The sequence below is a fragment of the Ictidomys tridecemlineatus genome, chromosome 6 (assembly GCF_052094955.1).
Source record: "Ictidomys tridecemlineatus isolate mIctTri1 chromosome 6, mIctTri1.hap1, whole genome shotgun sequence".
NCBI classification, from domain to species: Eukaryota; Metazoa; Chordata; class Mammalia; order Rodentia; family Sciuridae; genus Ictidomys; species Ictidomys tridecemlineatus.
In genome coordinates, this window is record NC_135482.1 from 26,393,160 (window position 1) to 26,414,455 (window position 21,296).

The 21,296-nt window shown below is 37.7% G+C and overlaps 1 long non-coding RNA gene across 1 annotated transcript in view; it reads left to right on the forward strand.

Moving 5' to 3' along the window:
• The window catches only part of LOC110598062 (uncharacterized), an 88,522-nt gene that overhangs the window by 48,358 nt on the left and 18,868 nt on the right, over positions 1–21,296 (forward strand). Inside the window, exons 7-8 of the long non-coding RNA XR_013440397.1 lie at positions 392–473; positions 16,008–16,231. This is a non-coding gene — a long non-coding RNA (uncharacterized LOC110598062). The remainder of the gene's footprint in view (positions 1–391; positions 474–16,007; positions 16,232–21,296) is intronic.

Here is a 21,296-nt window from a genome sequence, read left to right on the forward strand (position 1 = left end):
ACCAATACTTGTCAAGCACGGTGCCAGGTGGTGGGAAACAAATTTACCTTAGGGACAGTCACAGTTCTATGGTACATAAAAAAAAAAAATTATACAGAGAGGGAATGATCAGCTCTCTCTGGATGGGAGGAGAAGATGTGATAGGAAATCATAGAACAGGTAACACCTGAACAAGGCGTTGAAGAATGAAAGGGAGATGATTTGCCTGGGAAATGGGCACAATCTTAGACTGAGGCAATAGCTTGAACAAGGACACAGAAAGGCCTGGTGGGTCTAAACAAGTCTGTGCAATTTGCTAGTACAGTGTGAGAGAGAAAAGTGGTGGGCTGTGATTTGGTGATCTGGCAGCATGCACACCATGCAGCGTCTTGAATGCCTGCTTTGGTTTTAGGGGAAAGCACTTGGCACAACTCAAAGACCTGAACTCATAAACAGGGAGCAGAAGAAAATAGAGGTTGCTGTTAAAGACACAGGTGAGTAGGAGCATACTCTGGCTTTCATTATGCCCATACCTTGAGATTGGGGTTGTAGGAGTTTACCTCTAAAATATGCTCCATATAATAATATGGCAACTCATGACTTTTAGGGAATTGCTTTGCTTTTTTCCTAAGCTGAAGAATATGCTTTAAAAAGAGAAAAGAGAAAAGAAAAGAAAACCACTTCTAGCTTCAATTTTAAAATGCCTTAATTTGAGAGACCATTAGTCATGAAGGTGTTTCCATAGCAAATGTGTGTGGGATGTCCTAGCTTTGTTGGCAATGGTTCAAGGGAACTTATATCATTAAATTGGGACAAGGCCTGGCATGATGGCTAGAAAATTCATGGCACTGTTCCCATAGCATGAGGCCTCCATTTAAGGGCAAGATAAAGGAAAGGCAAAGAGCAAGAGGAGAAATGCTGGAATGAAAACAAGTAACAAAGGAAAGATAAAAATGGAAATCACAGTTCAGTGTGAATAATAGGAATGCAAATGGTGCCACTAAAATAGGAAGGAACATTACTTTTCAAAAAGGCAAAGCAAAGGAAAATTGTAGTAGCAAAAGCATTTTGCATGGTAAAATTGTACACTGTGTATGCCTCTCAGAAGCAAAGCCACCTACTCTAATTTTTCCCAGCACGATGCCGTGATGCTGTGAACTTGGTGAGTCATTTTATGAAGATTTACTACAAAGCCCCAATCTGCATATTTTTTTTATAATACATTTCGATTAAATCTTTTTTTTTTTTTCCAGCAGTAGTCCAAATAGCCCATTTTATGGCCAAAATTTCTCATCTGGGCTGGGATGTAATGCACTTTAAAAAAAAAATCAGTAAGTTTATGAAATGATCCCTAGGGCTTTTTATTAAGTTAAAAAATATTGTGGGGAGAAGTGTCTATAGTATGCTAGCCTTTAAGAAAAAGTAATCTGAATATAAATTTGCTTGCATTAAAAAAAATCACAGAAAATGTTTATTCATGGGAGAGCGAGGAAATGGATTGGAAGACACAGAAGCTAGATGTGTCTGAATATATTTTGTTTTTGTTTTTGTTTCAAAAGCATATAAATATTTAACATGATTATAAAAAATTGATCATAAAATGAAGCAATTTTTTTTTAATTTGAAAGGAAAATGATATAAATGAAACCAAATCTCAAATGAGTGGCTTAATCTCATGCAGAAATTATTTCAAGTGACGCAGTCTATAGATATACCCTAAGAAAAATGGATAATTCACTGTTGGTGGGAATGTAAATTAGTACAGCTAGTATGGAAAACAATTTGGAGGTTCCTTAAAATACTAGACGTAGAAATACTATTTGATCCAGCAATCCCATTGCTGAGGTTATAGCCAAATGAAAGAAAATCAGCCTGTCAAAGAGATATTTGTACCCCCATGTCTATTATTATTCTTAGCAGCCAGAACACGGAATCAGCCTAAATGTCCATCAGCGGATGAAGGATAAAGAATATGGCATATGTACCCAATGGTGTATTACTCAGCCATAAAAAAAATGAAATCTTGTCATTTGTGATGACATGGTTAAGCCTGGGGGACGTTATGTTAGTTGAAGTAGTCTAGCACAGAATGGCAAACATTCTTTGTTCTCATTCATATGTGGAAGTTTATCAGCAAATTGATTTCAAAGGAGCAAAGTGTAGAACTGAGGTTACTGAAGGTTGGGAAGGGTGGGGTGGTGATTGGCGAATGGTACAAAATTATATCCATAGAAGACAAATAAGTTCTAGTTTTCCATAACACAGTAGGGTGACTATAGTTAGTGATAATTTGTTATATATCCTAAAATAGAAGAGAGAATTTTGAATGTTAGCACCACAAGGAAGTGATAAATATCTAAGGTGATGGATATGCTAATTATCCTGATTTGAATATCACTTATTATTGAAATATCACACTGTACACCATAAAATGTACAATTAGTATGTTCAATTAAAAAGAAATCAAGCTGTTTTCTTAATATTATTGTTGGCGATAATATTGTTTTTGTTTACTTCCTTTCCTCCCTTTCATCATTTTTTTCTTCCTTAAAGATAGAAATATTTGGCCATCAATAAAATAGTACCTGCAATAAATTGAAACACATCAAGTATATTTAAACCTATAGAGATATTGAGACACACGTGTGTAGGTACATCTCAAAAGCCAAAGACCATTGGTCATCTTTGGAGGGTGTTGGATAAATAATTCACAAATTTGAGAACCAGCAAATGAAGGGACAACATTGAAAATGTTTTTTTTTCTGTATATACTATATCACTGGGTAACCAAATAGAAAATAATTTGATTTGAATCAGAAAAATGAAGCAAAATTTGTAGATAATTAAAGGAATGTTAACAATGATTGAATAGTTAGCAATACTTTGTACTTACTGCTAATTATTTTTATTTTTGATAATTAATTGTGGTTATATATAAGAAAATATTCTTATCTTTGAAATGTGTATATGGGGGTGGTATACACTAAGCAATGTGATATCTTGAGTTTGCTTTAAAATAACAGTGATATTGAGGGGTGGGGTATTAGGTGAGGGTATATATAAAACAGAATTGACCAGAGGTTTATAATTATTGAAGGTGATACATGGCATTTATGATCCTATTATTTTATTTTTGCATATATTCGAATTTTTCACTTAAACAGCTTCAAATAGATTAATTGCTTTGCTCATCTTTCTGGCCCTGTAGCCTGATAATCCTGCTTTCCAGTGTATTTTTATGTTCACGTGGGCAAGTGTTCAATAAATGTGTGGAGACCAGCGTTCTGTTGTTGTTGACAGAGTCTCTGTAGCATTATTCAATGTTCTCATTCTGGATGATGATTGGACCAGTAGAGAAATTGATTCTCAGCCAGTTAGTAGGTAGGTAACTCCTTGTGAGCAGTCATGAACTTTCAGACATCTGAGGTCTGGAGTACTTTTTTGAATTACAAGAAAGCGTTGCTTCTCAACCCAACTGCTCCCAAATTGGCATGATATAGCCTCGTGACTAGTTTAATTAAATGCAGAGAGACTCAATCATTAATTATTTTACCAGAAAGCAGTTGAGCTTATGATTACCTTTGTTTCTTTATCAGCCAAACTCATGTTTCAGTACATCGAGTTAGGTCACTCGGGGGTATTTGCTGTCATTCTGAAGGCTTTAATCTGTATAATCCTTCAATTATGATACATTTTCTTATATGAATTCATTGGTAGCTCCTGCCAGGTTTATTTCTTCTGAAAGAATAATTCTCATCTCTGATCTCCTGAACTGATCCTGAATTGTCCTCCCCCCACTTATGATTGCTTTCCACCTCTATTATTCTCCTCTAATTCCTGTGCAGTTTCTACACAGGAAATTGTGCTTTTAATTCTGTTTACTTAATTTCTTTTGTTTCTGCAGACAGAAAGAATTCTTTTTTTTTAAAAATTTATTTATTTTTTTTTTATTGTTGGTCTTTCAAAACATTACATCTTTCTTAATATATCATGTTTCACAATTTGATTCAGAATGGTTGTGAACTTCCATTATTACCCTGTATACAGATTGCTGAATCACATCGGTTACATCAGTTACATTTCCATTGATTTACACATTGCCATTCTAGTGTCTGATGAATTCTGCTCTCTAACCTATCATCTACTATCCCCCCACCCCTCCCCTCCCCTCCCCTCTTCTCTCTCGACCACCTCTACTGTAAAACATTTATTCCACTTGTTTGTATGTGGTGCTGAGGATCGAACCCGGCCAGAAAGAATTCTTCATTTTATTTCTGGTGGTTTCTTTAAAAAAGAGAGAGAGAGAGAGAGAGAATCATACTGTTCAATCACTTATTTCATGGATAAAATATCTTCCAATGTTTATCTCCCAGTGTCATTTCTTAAAAGTTTTCTTCTGCTCTCTGAATTATCTCTGTTTCTGCAGTTTTGTGTATTCATTGTTGTTGTTATTGCTACTATTTTTGTCTTCGCTTCTCATATTTGCTAATCCTTGGTTGGCTATTCACATCTAAGAATGATGCTCTAAATAGCTGTTGATTGCTGTGTGCATTGAGGCTGAGTCTTATTGACTGCTGAACTTCTTAGTAACCGGAGTAGACAGAGTTTTCTGTTTTTTTTAACTGGGGATCCCCAAAGGTGACATTTAAAAATATTTAATGTCTTATATGGTCTAGATGTCATTTCAGTCAGAGGAGACATCCAGCCAGTCAGGATGCATTAACCATAAAGGGCTCATATAAAAATACTGTATATATAGTCTGAATTCAACCCTATAAGTAGGGTTTTCCTTTGGGCCTAATGGTTTCCTTAGAGAGGGCTTTTTCAGACTCCTGTCTTGGTGAAATGGAAATAATAATCCTGCTGCTGAGGTTGGAGGGGTTCCGAATTTTAATGCAGTCTTTCGTTGAATCTGCTCTATTCCTTGTCCCTGAAACACAGAACTTTTGTGATTCAATGTTTTCAGAATCTTTTTTTTTTTCTTCTTCTGGTCTTCTTCGGGTAGGTATGAAGTAATCACCTAGTTACTGGTATGGGGAAAATTTTGGGGTTCTTATGTCTTTACCATTTTCAGAGATGAAACTCCAATTGATTCCAATCATTCTGGGTTTCTTTTGTGTAAATTGTCTTGCTTCCTGGTTGTCAGTCCCTTTTTTAAACATTAAGTTAGCCTCTCCCAAACTATTAAATCAGTTACCCCTTATCCAAACACTTTCTTCTCTTTTTTGGTCCGGTGTCTTGGTCTTCATCTTTCTCTTTTTATTTTACAAACCTCATCTGCTATCATTTCTTTTCCAATTCTCTTTGCTCTTATTGGTTTCAAACATCTGTTTGTTTATGTATATGTATGTGAGCGTGCTATGTGGGTGTTTAATTTCCTTTAAAGTTTTTAGCAGTATTCTAAAAGGAAATAAAATAAATCTGTAAAGCTAATCCATTATGTTTAACTAGAAGTTTTATTTTAAGTTTGTAAGATCTTTCTTCAAACATAATTAGTTTTTGACTGCAGAGTTCATCAGCATTTGTATGTTCCCAGAAAGCAAAATGAGAGTGATAAGTATTTTCATTTTCCTCTGCCTGACCACCTTCAAATTTGGGATCATTTGAAATTTTAATTTCAAATCATAATAAAAATAATAACTTTTACTAGTAGGCACCAATGATTTGAAATGATTTAAACTGAACAATACACATTTAATTGTTTTTCTCTTGCCATGATTTCTTAAATCCCATATCATTCTTTTTCTGGCTTCTTAGTTGGAGGATGTATAAATGCTTGTACTCATTTGAATCGATTCAGATTATAGGAGCTTGTCTGCAATGACTGTGGGGACAGAACAGGACAGCCTAGCAGGAGGAGATGGAACCTCTCACTGTCCTCCAGGGTATCATCACTAGGTCCCTGTGATAGTGAATGGCCCCCTCTCTTTGGTCTCAGGGCTGGTACTAATCTGCTTTAGCCTGTGGGCAATCTCTGTTCTCTGGGCTGGCTGACCAGGCAGTTGCTCGAAATGCACTGCACGGATTAATCTCGGAGACAACTGTTCCTTCACATCCTTCTGCCAGAAGTTCCCGTAATCCCTGTCATCTCCACACTGCTTCTCTCCTCGGAGTTTTTCTGTTGTCTTATTTTGCCAAGAACTTGATGCTCTCTCTTCTGTATCTTCTTTTATGATGATCTCAACATCTTTGTTGTTGACATCACGATTTCTTCTTTGCCAGTGCTGTCTGAATGTGTTTAATATATTCAGTCATGTCAGAATAATTGGGACGGGAAAGAAAGTGTGTTCAGTCTGCTGTTTGTTCCTATTTGTATACACACACTCTCACACACGCACAGTATAATGTTCCTGTTAACCAACTTGTCTACTATTGTTTACTGTTTCAAAAAGAAAATTGACTTAGTTTTTCCGTCTTTTGATCTTATCATTTTTTAAAAAATGTTTATCTTTCATTTTGCTTAGTATGATCCAACCTGAAATCCTTTATAACAAGCCTCAAATAAAACAACAACAGAATCTTAACTCTGATATTCACTTATTGCATATACTCTGTCAGGTGTCAAAGAATGCGTCTGTAAAGACGTGGTCACATAAAAGAGCCGAAAACTTTTTTTTTTTTTTATTGGTTGTTCACAACATTACAAAGCTCTTGACATATCATATTTCATACATTAGATTGAAGTGGGTTATGAACTCCCAATTTTTACCCCAAATGCAGATTGCAGAATCACATCGGTTACACATCCACATTTTTACATAATGCCCTATTAGTAACTGTTGTATTCTGCTACCTTTCCTATCCCCTACTATTCCCCCAAGAGCCGAAAACTTTTGATCAAAGAAAGTCAGGTTGTCCAAAACAGTTTTCTTCCTAGGGGGTATTTTTATTTTATTTATTTTATTATTTTTTAAGAATAGTTTTCTGTAAATGTACTAATCTTAAAAGGTCTATGTTTCTTCAGGGAGACTGATACTTGTTCTTCCCATATTTTTCATTGGTGATCACCCTGTTATCTGCAACTTTATTACTAAATTCATTTTTTGGCATTTTTACCCGTATAGAGAATAATTGATATATTTTTTTTTAGAAAATTAGGTTTTCTATAAAATAGATTATTTTTAAAGAAGTATAGCTATGCTGTTTAAATGTTACAGGTTGGATGCGAGGTGTCCCCCAAAAGCTCATGTGTGAGACAATGCAAAAGGTTTAGAGGAGAAGTGATCCCTGATGGGATTTTTTTTCTTTAATTTTTATTGTTGGTTGTTTAAAACATTACATAGTTCTTGACATATCATATTTCATACATTTGATTCAAGTGGGTTATGAACTCCCATTTTTACCCCGTATACAGATTGCAGCATCACCTCAGTTACACATCCACTGTTTTACATATTGCTATACTAGTGTCTGTTGTATTCTGCTGCCTTTCCTATCCTCTACTATCCCCCATCCCCTCCCCTCCCATCGTCTCTCTCTACCCCATCTACTTTAATTCATTTCTCCCCCTTGTTTTTTTCCCCCTTTCCCCTAACTTCCTCTTGTATGTCATTTTGTATAACCATGAGGGTCTCCTTCCATTTCCATGCAATTTCCCTTCTCTCTCCTTTTCCCTCCCACCTCTCACCCCTGTTTAATGTTAATCTTCTTCTCATGCTCTTCCTCCCAACTCTGTTCTTAGTTACTCTCCTTATATCAAAGAAAACATTTGGCATTTGTTTTTTAGGGATTGGCTAGCTTCACTTAGCGTAATCTGCTCTAATGCCATCCATTTCCCTCCAAATTCTATGATTTTGTCATTTTTTAATTCAGAGTAATACTCCATTGTGTATAAATGCCACATTTTTTTTATCCATTCATCTATTGAAGGGCATCTAGGTTGGTTCCACAGTCTTGCTATTGTGAGTTGTGCTGCTATGAACATCCATGAAGCAGTGTCCCTGTAGCATGCTCTTTTTAGGTCTTTAGGGAATAGACCCAGAAGGGGAATAGCTGTCAAATGATGGTTCCATTCCCAGCTTTCCAAGAAATCTCCATACTGCTTTCCAAATTGGCCATACCAATTTGCAGTCCCACCAGCAATGTACAAGTGTACCCTTTTCCCCACATCCTCGCCAGCACTTGTTGTTGTTTGACTTCAGAATGGCTGCCAATCTTACTGGAGTGAGATGGTATCTTAGGGTGGTTTTGATTTGCATTTCTCTGACTGCTAGAGATGGTGAGCATTTTTTCATGTACTTGTTGATTGATTGTATGTCCTCCTCTGAGAAGTGTCTGTTCAGGTCCTTGGCCCATTTGTTGATTGGGTTATTCGTTTTCTTATGGTTTAATTTTTTGAGTTCTTTGTATACTCTGGATATTAGGGCTCTATCTGAAGTGTGAGGAGTAAAGATTTGTTCCCAGGATGTAGGCTCCCTATTTACCTCTCTTATTGTTTCTTTTGCTGAGAAAAAACTTTTTAGTTTGAGTAAGTCCCATTTGTTAATTCTAGTTATTAACTCTTGTGCTATGGGTGTCCTATTGAGGAATTTGGAGCCCGACCTCACAGTATGTAGATCGTAGCCAACTTTTTTTTGTATCAGATGCCGTGTCTCTGATTTGATATTAAGCTCCTTGATCCATTTTGAGTTAACTTTTGTGCATGGTGAGAGAAAGGGATTCAGTTTCATTTTGTTGCATATGGATTTCCAATTTTCCAAGCACCATTTGTTGAAGATGCTATTTTTTTCTCGATTTCATGCTTTTAGCTCCTTTATCAAATATAAGATAGTTGTAGTTTTGTGGATTGGTTTCTGCATCCTCTATTCTGTACCATTGGTCCACCCGCCTGTTTTGATACCAGTACCATGCCGTTTTTGTTACTATTGCTCTGTAATATAGTTTGAAATCTGGTATTGCTATACCGCCTGATTCACACTTCCTGCTTAGAGTTGTTTTTGCTATTCTGGGTCTTTTATTTTTCCATATGAATTTCATGATTGCTTTATCTATTTCAACAAGAAATGCCATTGGGATTTTGATTGGCATTGCATTAAACCTATAGAGAACTTTTGGTAATATCGCCATTTTGATGATGTTAGTTCTGCCTATCCGTGAACAGGGTATATTTTTCCATCTTCTAAGATCTTCTTCTATTTCTCTCTTTAGGGTTCTGTAGTTTTCATTGTATAAGTCTTTCACCTCTTTTGTTAGGTTGATTCCCAAGTATTTTATTTTTTTTGAGGATATTGTGAATGGAGTGGTTGTCCTCATTTCCATTTCAGAGTATTTCTTGCTGATATACAGGAATGCCTTTGATTTATGCGTGTTGATTTTATATCCTGCCACTTTGCTGAATTCATTTATTAGCTCTAATAGTTTCTTTGTAGACCCTTTTGGGTCTGCTAGGTATAGAATCATGTCAGCTGCAAATAGTGACAATTTAAGTTCTTCTTTTCCTATTTTTATGCCTTTAATTTTTTTTTGTCTGTCTAATTGCTCTGGCCAGTGTTTTGAGAACTATGTTGAACAGAAGTGGTGAGAGAGGGCATCCCTGCCTTATTCCAGATTTTAGAGGGAATGCCTTCAATTTTTCTCCATTCAGAATCATGCTAGCCTGAGGCTTAGCATAGATTGCTTTTACAATGTTGAGGTAAGTTACTGTTATCCCTAGTTTTTTTTAGAGTTTTGAACATAAAGGGATGCTGTACTTTGTCGAATGCTTTTTCTGCATCTATCGAGATGATCATATGGTTCTTATCTTTACGTCTATTGATGTGGTGAATAACATTTATTATTTCCGTATATTGAACCATCCTTGCATCCCAGGGATGAATCCTACTTGATCATGGTGCACAATTTTTTTGATATGTTTTTGTATCCGATTCTCCAGAATTTTATTGAGGATTTTTGCATCTAGGTTCATTAGAGATATTGGTCTGTAGTTTTCTTTCTTTGAAGTGTCTTTGTCTGGTTTAGGAATCAGGGTGATGTTGGCCTCATAGAATGAATTTGGAAGTTCTCCCTCTTTTTCTATTTCCTGAAATAGCTTGAAAAGTATTGGTATTAGTTCCTCTTTAAAGGTTTTGTAAAACTCCGCTGTATACCCATCCGGTCCTGGGCTTTTCTTAGTTGGTAGTCTTTTGATGGTTTCTTCTATTTCCTCAATTGATATTGGTCTGTTTAGGTTGTCTATATCCTCCTGACTCAATCTGGGCAGATCATATGTCTTAAGAAATTTATCGATGCCTTCACTATTTTCTATTTTATTGGAGTATAAGGATTCAAAATAATTTCTGATTATCTTCTGTATTTCTGAAATGTCAGTTGTGATATTGCCTTTTTCATCCCGTATGCTAGTAATTTGAGTTCTCTCTCTTCTTCTCTTTGTTAGCATGGCTAAGGGTCTGTCGATTTTATTTATTTTTTCAAAGAACCAACTTTTAGTTTTGTCAATTTTTTCAATTGTTTCTTTTGCTTCAATTTCATTAATTTTAGCTCTATTTTAATTATTTCTTGCCTTCTCCTTCTTTTGCTATTGTTTTGCTCTTCTTTTTCTAGGATTTTGAGATGAAGTATGAGATCATTTATTTGTTGGTTTTTTTTCTTTTTTTAAGGAATGAACTCCAAGCGATGAATTTTCCTCTTAGAACTGCTTTCAATGTGTCCCATAGATTCCAATATGTTGTGTCTGTGTTTTCATTTATCTCTAAGAATTTTTTAATTTCCTCCTTGATGTCTTCTATAACCCATTGATCATTCAGTAACCTATTGTTCATTCTCCAAGTGATGCATGATTTTTCCTTCCTTCTTTTATCGTTGATTTTCAGTTTCATTCCATTATGATCAGATAAGATGCATGGTATTATCTCTACTCCTTTATACTGGCTAAGAGTTGCCCTGTGACATAATATATGATCTATTTTTGAGAAGGATCCATGTGCTGCTGAGAAAAAAGTGTAACTGCTTGATGTTGGGTGATATATTCTATATATATGTCAATTAAGTCTAGGTTATTAATTGTGTTATTGAGTTCTATAGTTTCCTTATTCAACTTTTGTTTGGAAGATCTGTCCAGTGGTGAGAGAGGTGTGTTGAAGTCTCCCATGATTATTGTATGGTGATCTATTAGACTCTTAAACTTGAGAAGAGTTTGTTTGATGAACATAGCTGCACCATTGTTTGGGGCATATATATTTATGATTGTTATGTCTTGTTGATGTATGGTTCCCTTGAGCAGTATGTAGTGTCCCTCTTTATCCCTTTTAATTAACTTTGGCTTGAAATCTATTTTATTTGATATGAGTATGGACACTCCTGCTTGTTTTTGAAGTCCATATGAGTGATATGATTTTTCCCAACCTTTCACCTTCAGTCTGTGTATGTCTTTTCCTATCAAATGCGTCTCCTGTAGGCAGCATATTGTTGGGTCTTGTTTTGTGATCCATTCTACTAGCCTGTGTCTCTTAATTGGTGAGTTTAAGCCATTAACATTTAGGGTTATTATTGAGATATGGGTTGTTCTTCCAGCCATATTTGTTTATTTATGTTACTTAACATGATTTGTTTTTTTTGTTTTTGATTATTTTTCCCCCCTTTACTGTACTACCTCCCACTGTTGGTTTTCATTGTTATTTTCCTTTTCCTCTTCCTGTAATGTTTTGCAGAGGATGTTTTGAAGAGATGGTTTTCTAGCTGCAAATTCGTTTAACTTTTGTTTATCGTGGAAGGTTTTAATTTCATCTTCCATCCTGAAGCTTAATTTCGCTGGATACACAATTCTTGGTTGGAACCCATTTTCTTTCAGTGTTTGAAATATGTTATTCCAGGATCTTCTAGCTTTCAGAGTCTGTGTTGAAAGATCAGCTGTTATCCTGATTGGTTTACCCCTAAATGTAATCTGCTTCCTTTCTCTTGTAGCTTTTGAAATTCTCTTCTTATTCTGTATGTTGGGCATCTTCATTATAATGTGTCTAGGTGTGAATCTCTTATGATTGTGCACATTCAGCATCCTGTAGGCTTCTAGGATTTGGGATTCTGTCTCATTCTTCAAGTCTGGGAAGTTTTCTCGTATTATTTCATTGAATAGATTGTTCATTCCTTTGGTTTGGACCTCTATACCTTCCTGTATCCCAATGACTCTTAGGTTTGGTCTCTTTATGTTATCTCATATCTTGGATGTTCTGCTCATGGTTTCTTAACACTCTTGCTGAGCTGTCTATGTTCTTTTCAAGTTGAAATACTTTGTCTTCATTGTCTGATGTTCTATCTTCTAAGTGTTCTACTTTGCTGGTACTATTCTCAATTGAGTTTTTAAGTTGGTTTATTGCTTCCTGCATTTCTAGGATTTCTGTTTGTTTTTTATAACCTCTATCTCCCTGTATAATTGATCTTTTGCTTCTTGGATTTGTTTATGTAATTCATTGTCGAAGTGATCTTTCATTGTCTGATTTTGCTATCTAATGTCTTCCTTGAGACTCCAGATCATCTGAAGCATGTATATCCTGAATTCTTTATCTGACATTCCATCTGCTGCAGATATTACCTCTTCTAACGTTGAGTTGACCTGCATTGCTTGTGGTCCTTTCTTTCCTTGTCTTTTCATACTGCTCACGTTTCTTTCTGCTTGGTGAAACTGTTGTGTTATTGACTTTTCCCCCTATATATCAATGTGCCTACCACGCCGGCAGGCCGCTGGGCCTGTTCTGCCGGTCGGTAGCAGGTCTGCCTACCTTGCAGGTGCGGTCGGTGGTTCTGCCCCTCCACGGGCCACTGGGCCTCTGTGTGTTGGTTGCAGGTCTGTCTACCTTGCAGGCGCGGGGGACAGCTCTGCCCCTCTGCGGGTTGCTGGGCCTGTTCTGCTGGTGGGTCGCAGTTCCGCCTACCTTGCAGGCAAGGGCGGCGGCTCTGTCCTTCCCCCAACCGGGGCTATGTATCTACCACGCTGTCGGGCCCCTGGGCCTGTTCTGCTGGTGGTCGCAGGACCGCCTACCTAGCAGGCAAGGGCGGTGGCTCTGCCCCTCCCCCAACCGGGGCAATGCATCTCCCCTGATGGGATTAACTGAGTGGTTACTGAAGGTAGGAAGGGTGTGACTGGAGGAGGTAGGCATGGGGGGGAATCCCTTTTGGGTATATATTTTTTTATCTGGAGAGTGGAGTCTCTCTCTCTCTTCTTTCTGATCACCATGTGAGATGCTTCCTCTGCCACACTCTTCTGCCACGATGTTTTTCCTCACCTGAAGCCCTGAAGAATGGAGCTGGCCTTCTATGGACTGAGGCCTCAGAAACAGTGAGCCCTCAAATACACTTTTCTTTCTCTAAAATTGTTCTTGTCAGGTCACAACAGCAAAAAAGCTGATTAAAACATTAAGGTTTGCTGTTTTCATTTATTGGTGTCAAATTATTGCTTTCGTGACAGAATCCCACCTCTGAAATTATAATGATAAATCTAGGAACATAAGTTAATTTATAGAATTTCATTTCAGACACTCTGTGGTAGGGTTAGCATGATTGCATTGTTTGAAATAAATGCATGCCAAGAAGCCTGGTGCACCTAAATGACTTGCTTCTTTCTTTCAAGAAACCTATTGAAAAGTCTACTATCATTGCTTCTACCAATTCAGAAAGACTGATCAGTGCATAAACAACATTTGGTTAAGCAGAAAGATCTTCACATGTTTAAAATGTTCATGGGTGGAGGTCTATTTATTGGGAACAGGTTTACACTAGCATTTCATAACCTATCTGATTCCTGGGCTCTTGGCAAGATGTTTTTCCTTTAATGTACATGATTTATGTAATAGTACACATATGATTCATGTATACTTCTAGACTTGGCATGGAGCCTGTTTTGCTGTGTATATTATTGTCTTACCAGATCTCTCTGTCCCTGGGACCCACACCAAGTCTTGTTTAGATTTTAGGGAAAATAAGGGCATTTTGCTGCTGTTACAAAATAATCATTGCAAGTGTTTCAGTGTTTACATGAGATAACAGTCCTGCAGAAAGAAATGCCAGTTATTTCTTCACAGCTGTGTGGCACCACCCAGCAGCCAGAGAAGGTGGAGTAGGTTTCACAGCTCTTTCCTCCTGCTACGCTTTAAGCCATGTGACTCAAGCTAAGATGACACCAAATTTCAGGAGATAGAAATGTGTTCTTAGAACAGGGAATGTACATATTAAATTTCTGTCTTGCTTTTGAAGAAATTTACACTTAAAATTTATTTTTTCAGTTGTCTCTTTTCTTCATCAACTCTAGCTGAGTTTATGCTATTTGAGTATATAAAATAAATTAAGTTGCTAAAATAAACCCTGAATAACTACAGAACATACATGAATGTCACCTTGGAAAAAAATTTTTTCCTTGCCATAAACTAAGTATAATAATACAATATTAGTCCTTGAAAGAGTTCTTGTCTGTTCCACTTGGGCTTTTATGTTTAAACACTAAACACTTTTTCGTATAATATCAATCTCACAAGTACAAGCAAAGTATTTTGGGTAATTGTGCTTTGTCTGAAAGCTGTTCGTTAAGTTGAATTAACAAAGAACAGATTTTTCTTTCTGTTTGCTATATAGCACTAGAGGAAAACTTGATTACTGTATACAATCATGACCTGCATAATGACACTTTTATCAGCTATGGGCTGTGTATATGATGGTGGTCCCATGGATTACATTGCTAAGTGACATTATGGTTGTCATAGTTTGTGCACTTTATAATGTGTGTACGACAAAATTCCATAGCGACATATTCTTCAGAATGTGTCCCTATCATGAAGCAATGAATAGTTGAAAACTTTGCCTTTAAGATTTTTTTTTTAGTCATGTTCATGTGTATGTGTGTGTGTTTTTGTGTGTGTGTGTATATGTGTGTGTGAGAGACACAGAGAGAGTATTTTAAAAGCAAACTACTACCTCTATGCCTTTGGTAAATTAGCACTCTTAAAAAAAAAAAAAAGAACAGGTACCTTGCAACTTGTTTTGGAAGGGGGAGCACAGAATCAGGAAATCTGAGTTCTCCTTCCACCACTGATATGCCTCTGGGTGTGATGTTGAAGAAACATTTTCTGGGACTTGGCTTCCTGATCTTAAAATGAGAGACAATAGGATTTTATTACAAAACGGCTTCCCAACTCTCAAATTTCACAATTCTCTGAAATAAAATGAGTTTTCTTAGTTCACTGATCCTTACAAAATAAAATGATAATGTTTAGTAGTCATAACCATTGGAATGATTTGTTATATCATTTTCTTCTCCAGAAGAAAGGCATGCGAATTGTAGTTTGTCCTACAGGACTCAGTCTACATTGAGAAATATTTTTTTTTTCTTCTCCATCCACTTAGCAAGCCTTATCATTTTGGAACGTATTTTCAATCTTTTGGATATTGTAATCAAAATTGCAATTAGACCTGTTTACCAAAATCAACACATCATATAATAAAGATTTAAAAATTATTTTCTCTGAGAGGAATAATATAGTTTGTACATATATATATATATATATATATATATATATATATATATATATCTATTTTATTATCTGTCTTCATATCAGACATAAGTTTCAGGAAGCAGGGATCACTTCTGTTTAGTTCACAATTACATCCTTGAGTTTAGCATGGAGGCTGCCCAGCTCCTAGAGTGTATTACATGAAGGAAGAAATTTAGTTGATCAGGCTGACTAGGGTGGTTCTATATCAGAGACCATATGTCATCATGGAATCATCCCAGAATTGTCCATAAAGAAAATATATGGCTCACATGAAGTCTATCTGAGTTCTTTGGTTTGTATGGCTGATGGGGCCACATTTTTTTTTTATTTTTTTATTTTCGAAGCTATTGATGTTCTCCTTTTCGGAGGAGAATGGAGATGGCATTGATCTGTCATGATCAATTTTTCACCACCCCTAGGTGTGAGAGAGTTTTTAGACGTTTCCTGTATGGGCTTTGATCTGTAGAGAAAGGCTATTTATAAACCAGACTTCAGCAGCCACCTTGTGAGGTCTCTTTTGTCCCTTTCATGTGAACTTCGATGACTTCATATTAGTCCCTAACCTCCATTTACTGAAGTACTTGGCCGAGCCATCTGACTCATCACCCTGTACAAGGACAGTGTGACTCACACCAATAAGCCGGAAGCAGGCCTGAATCGAGGCAAGGCTAGAGTCAGGACACAACTAATAGATGCTGGAAGTGTTGACGGAAACCACTGTTGCAGAGGAACAATGCGGGCTGAGCTTCAGTCCCCGGCTATGACATCATGACCGAGAGGTGAGCACTCCCTTGCATCAGATATTTTGGTTGTTTGTTTTATAATTTTCTTTCAAAAATCCTGTTAACTGTGCAATGCTTAGATGCTAGCAATACAGTGATACTTGTTTGAAGAATTCTGCCAGGATTAGGGTTGGGTAGTGTTGAAAGCAAAATAATCTCAAATCCCCTTCCTTTCATTCTTTTATTCCCTCCCTCCCTCCCTCCCTCCCTCCCTCTTTCTCTCTCTTCTTCCCTCCCTTTTTTCTTGCCTCCCTTCCTTGCGTCTTTCTTTCCATCAGGGTGTTACAGTGAACGAGCTTGAGTTTGAGTCAGGCAGTTTTAGTTATTATCTAGAATCTTGATTGACTTGGCCATTTTCTTTCGAATCACTTTAACCTCTCTGAGGCTCGGTTTCCTACCTGTTAAAAGGCAGATAATACATCGCAGTGTTGTTGGGAGGCTTAAGTAATATCTTATGGGTAGCTGCTATTTGTTAAACACCAAATAAATGCATTATCTAAAGGAGTCTTCACAATAACTTTTCAAGTAAAGTGTGTGGTACATGGTGGGTGACATAAATAACAAGGTGAGGGTCACCATACCTTTCACCTCCACAGTTGCTGCTACCAAAGTGAAACATGTCAGTCACTCACATAGTCATTCAACACGCATTCCTTGAGAAACTTCTATGTACCAGGTATTCTAGATTACTCAGGGGAAAATGAAGGGCCAAGAATAAGGAAAAATTACTAACTTTGAAGGGTGATAATTAGCAGAGATTATAAATACACACCATCATCACTGTGAAGAGTACTCTGAGAACAAGAAATGCAGACTGGGTGTGGTAGGATGGGCCCTGGATTCCAATTTGGGGAATTGAAAGAGGTTTCCCTGGAGAAAAAAAATCACACATTCACACTGAAAAAGGAAGGACAAATAAGTGGGAATTAGAGGTTAGAGTGTGTTCTAGAGAACTGTATATGCAAAAAGCTATTGGGTTGAGAGGGGCTTCGATCCTGGAGAGAAATCAAAAGCGGTTCCTTCTGGAATTTGAAGCGATGAATGATGAGAGTAGAAGCTAGTGATAAGCAGGACTTCCGGGTCACAGGAGGGCTAGGGATCCATCTCAGGGATACCTTGTAATAGCTGTTACTGAGTTCTCAGTCTCCGTCCCTTATCTTAGTTTGGGGACAAGAGCCCTACTGTGCTGCTGACCACCTGGACCTCTGATATGAGTGGGCAGAGGGTGATGTGGCTAACCCCACCCTTGTGTAATCTCTTGCCTGTGTTCTTGCTTCTGAGAGACAAAGGCTAGTTACGGGGCTGGATGTTGTGGGTCAGTTGGCTCTCTCTATCGTCCCTACCCTAATCTGAGAAGTACTGAGCTATGGCTCCAGGATGTTCTCATTCAGGCTCCTTATAGCCAGCACTGTACAGTCAGGAGCGCCCTCAGAGCAAGGTGCAGAATCAGTCAGCTCTCACACCACATGGCCTTCGGGAATCTCCATGCCGTTGGAAAACCTGAGCAAGACAGACTCTGCGACATGATAGCCTAATTACCATTTCCCTTTTCTTGGGAGGGGAGAGAGAAATGACATATAGATTGCCCAGCTAGATCAATGAGTGAGGTGGAAGACTGATTCATTTATTGACTCACAGAGAGTTTTTCCTTGAGCCAGTGCAACAGAAAGGACCATCCTTGTAGCTGGGTCTGCCCTGGAGTGCTGAGAAGTCTGAACTGTGCCCAAGGCTCAGAGTCAGAAAAGCAAGGAGGTGTTTTACAACGCGTCCCTCCATGCTCACCTTGCTCTTGTGCAGGCATACCAGAGATAATTAACCCTGAGGAAGGAGACCCTGTATTCATTGTCCATGTGCAGACATTTTAAGAGTGAAAGGGGCTGCTTTTAATTGGTATATTGGGATGCCAGGCATAAACTGGGAATGTTTTAGGCCAACCAGACATATGGTTGCCCTAACCATATGACTACCTAGTAGTCATTGGCCTGATGACGACTCCCTAGTTGGTGCTATCTGTGCTTAAGGAGAGATCCTAGGGCCAAGATGTTTCTGGATCTTTTTTTTTTTTTTTTGCATCTATTTTTTTTTTCACATTCTCAAAGGCAGTTTTTGGAACATTCTTCATTTTTTGAGATCCTTATGTTTCTGAGAGGTCAGTGTTAGCCAATTTAATCCAAGACAACTGATTTCTATTCAAAGCAGAGGAAGGGAGTGGTTAAAATGGACAGTTTGAAGGGAAGATAATTTTGAAAAGGACAACTTCAGCTGTATCTTCAGGCTCCTTATAGTCCTTTGGTAATTAGAATGCGCAGGCTGAGACATCATTTTTAAAATCATCTTACCCATAAATCATCTATCACACATTATTAGCTCGGATGACACCAGTCTACATGAGTGGGGATCATTATTTTTGTTATTATTGTTTGTCCAGAGGGGTGACAAGGAAGAATATGCATCACACTCACCTGCCAGACAAGAGTTAAGCAGGTGCTTTTTTTTTTGATTTATAAGGTGTTTCCTTCTAAACATATTTCTTAGTAAAACAATTTTTCAAATGTAATTTTTCCTTGAAGCCAACCCCATCGCTGATGTAGTATTTTCCTGCACCTCAAATTAAGTAGGCCATGGGAGAATTTGGTGACCAAGTGTCACTATCACTTGGCATTACAGTGTAATATAATATAGTGTAGTATCGTATCATATCATATCGTATCATATCATATCATATCATATCATATCCTTTTTAGTATTCTGTAGCAGAGGCTCTCAGTTGAGGGTGGTTTTGCTCTCAGTGGACTTTGATCATGTTCCACACGGCTTTGCTTGCTCCCACAGGGGTGGGTGCTATTGGCATCTAGTTTTTAGGGGCCAGTGATGTTGCTAAACATATTAGAAAGGCACAGGACAGGCCCCCCCCCCCAAGCAAATTCATTATCTGGATGTAAATGCCAATAATGCTGAACTTAAGAAACTCCTCTGTAACATCTTAATCCTTAATTTATTCATCCAACCAATATTTACTGAGAACCCACTATGTCCCAGCAGTTAGAATGCTGAGGATATTGGGGTGAACAAAACTGGAGGAAAAGTTTTCACTTTTGTTTTTCTTTGGATTCTAATAGGAGGAGCAGATAAGAAAGAAGATAAATAACTAAAATATTGAGCATATCAGAAAGTTATGTGTAGAAGGCAAAAATAAAAAAATAAAAAAATAAAAAAAAAATACAGCTGAGCAGAGTGTGTGGGGGAATGTCAGTAGAGAACAGTGAGATTGAAGCCTGAGGTCACTTGCCAAGGTAAGTGCATTTCTCACTGATGGCGGATGAAGGATCTGAGTGAAGGACTGAGAGATAAGGCTAGGACTCCAGGTTGGATGTTTCTGACTCTTTGGTGATCTAAAATGTTATTTCCACTAAGCTGTTTTATATATTATTGCCAGAAGCCAGGGTTGTCCTTGCTTCCTTTTGATGAAGTTCCTCTTTCTTAACTCACTGATAACCACCTTCAGCCCTACCCAAAAGCCTTCATTTCTAGCATCTATGCTTTTGTTGCTCAGAACATTTCTGGACTGTATCCTCGTCCTAGACTCATTACCATCATTAAATGCACTCAACTCAATGCTCTCTTCTGTTGAAACAAGAAAAACAAAATCGAGCTTGGGATGTAGCTTAATGGTAGAGAACAACCCAGCATGTGTGAGGCTCTGGATTCTATCCCCATCCCTGAAAAAAAAAAAAAAAAAAGACAACAATAACAAAAACAACAAAACATAAAAATGAAAAGAAAAAGTCCCAAAGGCCCAATCTTAACCCTAAATGCTCCTCTGGCCTCATTTCTCCTTCCTTTCATAGGTAAGTATAAAAAGATGTTCCGACACGTCGCCGAAGAATAAATATGATCGGCCAACAAATATATGAAAAAATGTTCGACATCTCTAGCAATTAGAGAAATGCAAATTAAAACTACACTGAGATTTCATCTCAGTCCAGTCAAAGTGGCAATTATCAAGGATATAAGCAACAATAAATGTTGGTGAGGATGTGGGAAAAAGGCACATTCATACATTGCTGGTGGGACTGCAAATTGGTGCAACCACTATGGAGAGCAGTATGGAGATTCCTCCAAAAACTTGGAATGGAACTACCATTTGACCCAGTCATCCCACTCCATGGCCTATATCCAAAGGATGTAAAATCAGCATTCTATAGTGATGCAGCCACATCAATGTTTATAGCAGCTTAATTCACAATAGCTAAACTATGGAATCAACCTAGGTGCCCTTCAACAGATGAATGGATAAAGAAAATGTGGCACATATACACAATGGAATATTGCTTAACCTTAAAGAAGAGTGAAGTTATGGCATTTGCTGGTAAATGAATGGAACTGGAGAATATTATGCTAAGTGAAATAAGTCAATCCCAAAAAACAAAACGCAGAATGTTTTCTCTGATAGGCAGATGCTAACAGTAAGGAAGGTGGTGGGGAAAAAAATAGAAGTATTTGGATTAGACAAAGGGGAATGAGGGGAAGGGAGGGGAAATGGGAACAGGTAATGTAGTAGAATGAATTGTACCTTGCTATCCTATGTGTGCATATGATCACACGATGTAATTCTACATCATGTACAATCAGAAGAATGAGTTATACTCCATGATTGTATATGTCAAAATACATCCTACTGTCCTGTATAACCAATAAGAACTAATAAAAAAGAAATATTCTCCATATGTGCTTTCTCCGTTCTTTACACTCCCCAATTGACTTGTAATGGGGTAAACCGTCCCTTGAGGTCACCAGTGATCCCATGAACTCCACCTGTGCAGGCTGTTTAGTCGGTGGCTCTTTCTTCCTAGGTCCCAGCCGCAGCGATTGCTGCCCAGGCCCATTCTCTGTTTGGACCTCACCTGCTTCCTCTCCCTTGACTTCCATCTCGTAGCTCTCTGGGGTTTCCGTCTTCCTCTGACTTCTCCTTCCAGGGAACCTTCATGGGTTCCTCTGTCACTCCTTGACTCAAGGTGTCCCCCAGCATCCGGTCCTCTGCTTTCTTTCCTCATCAACTGCG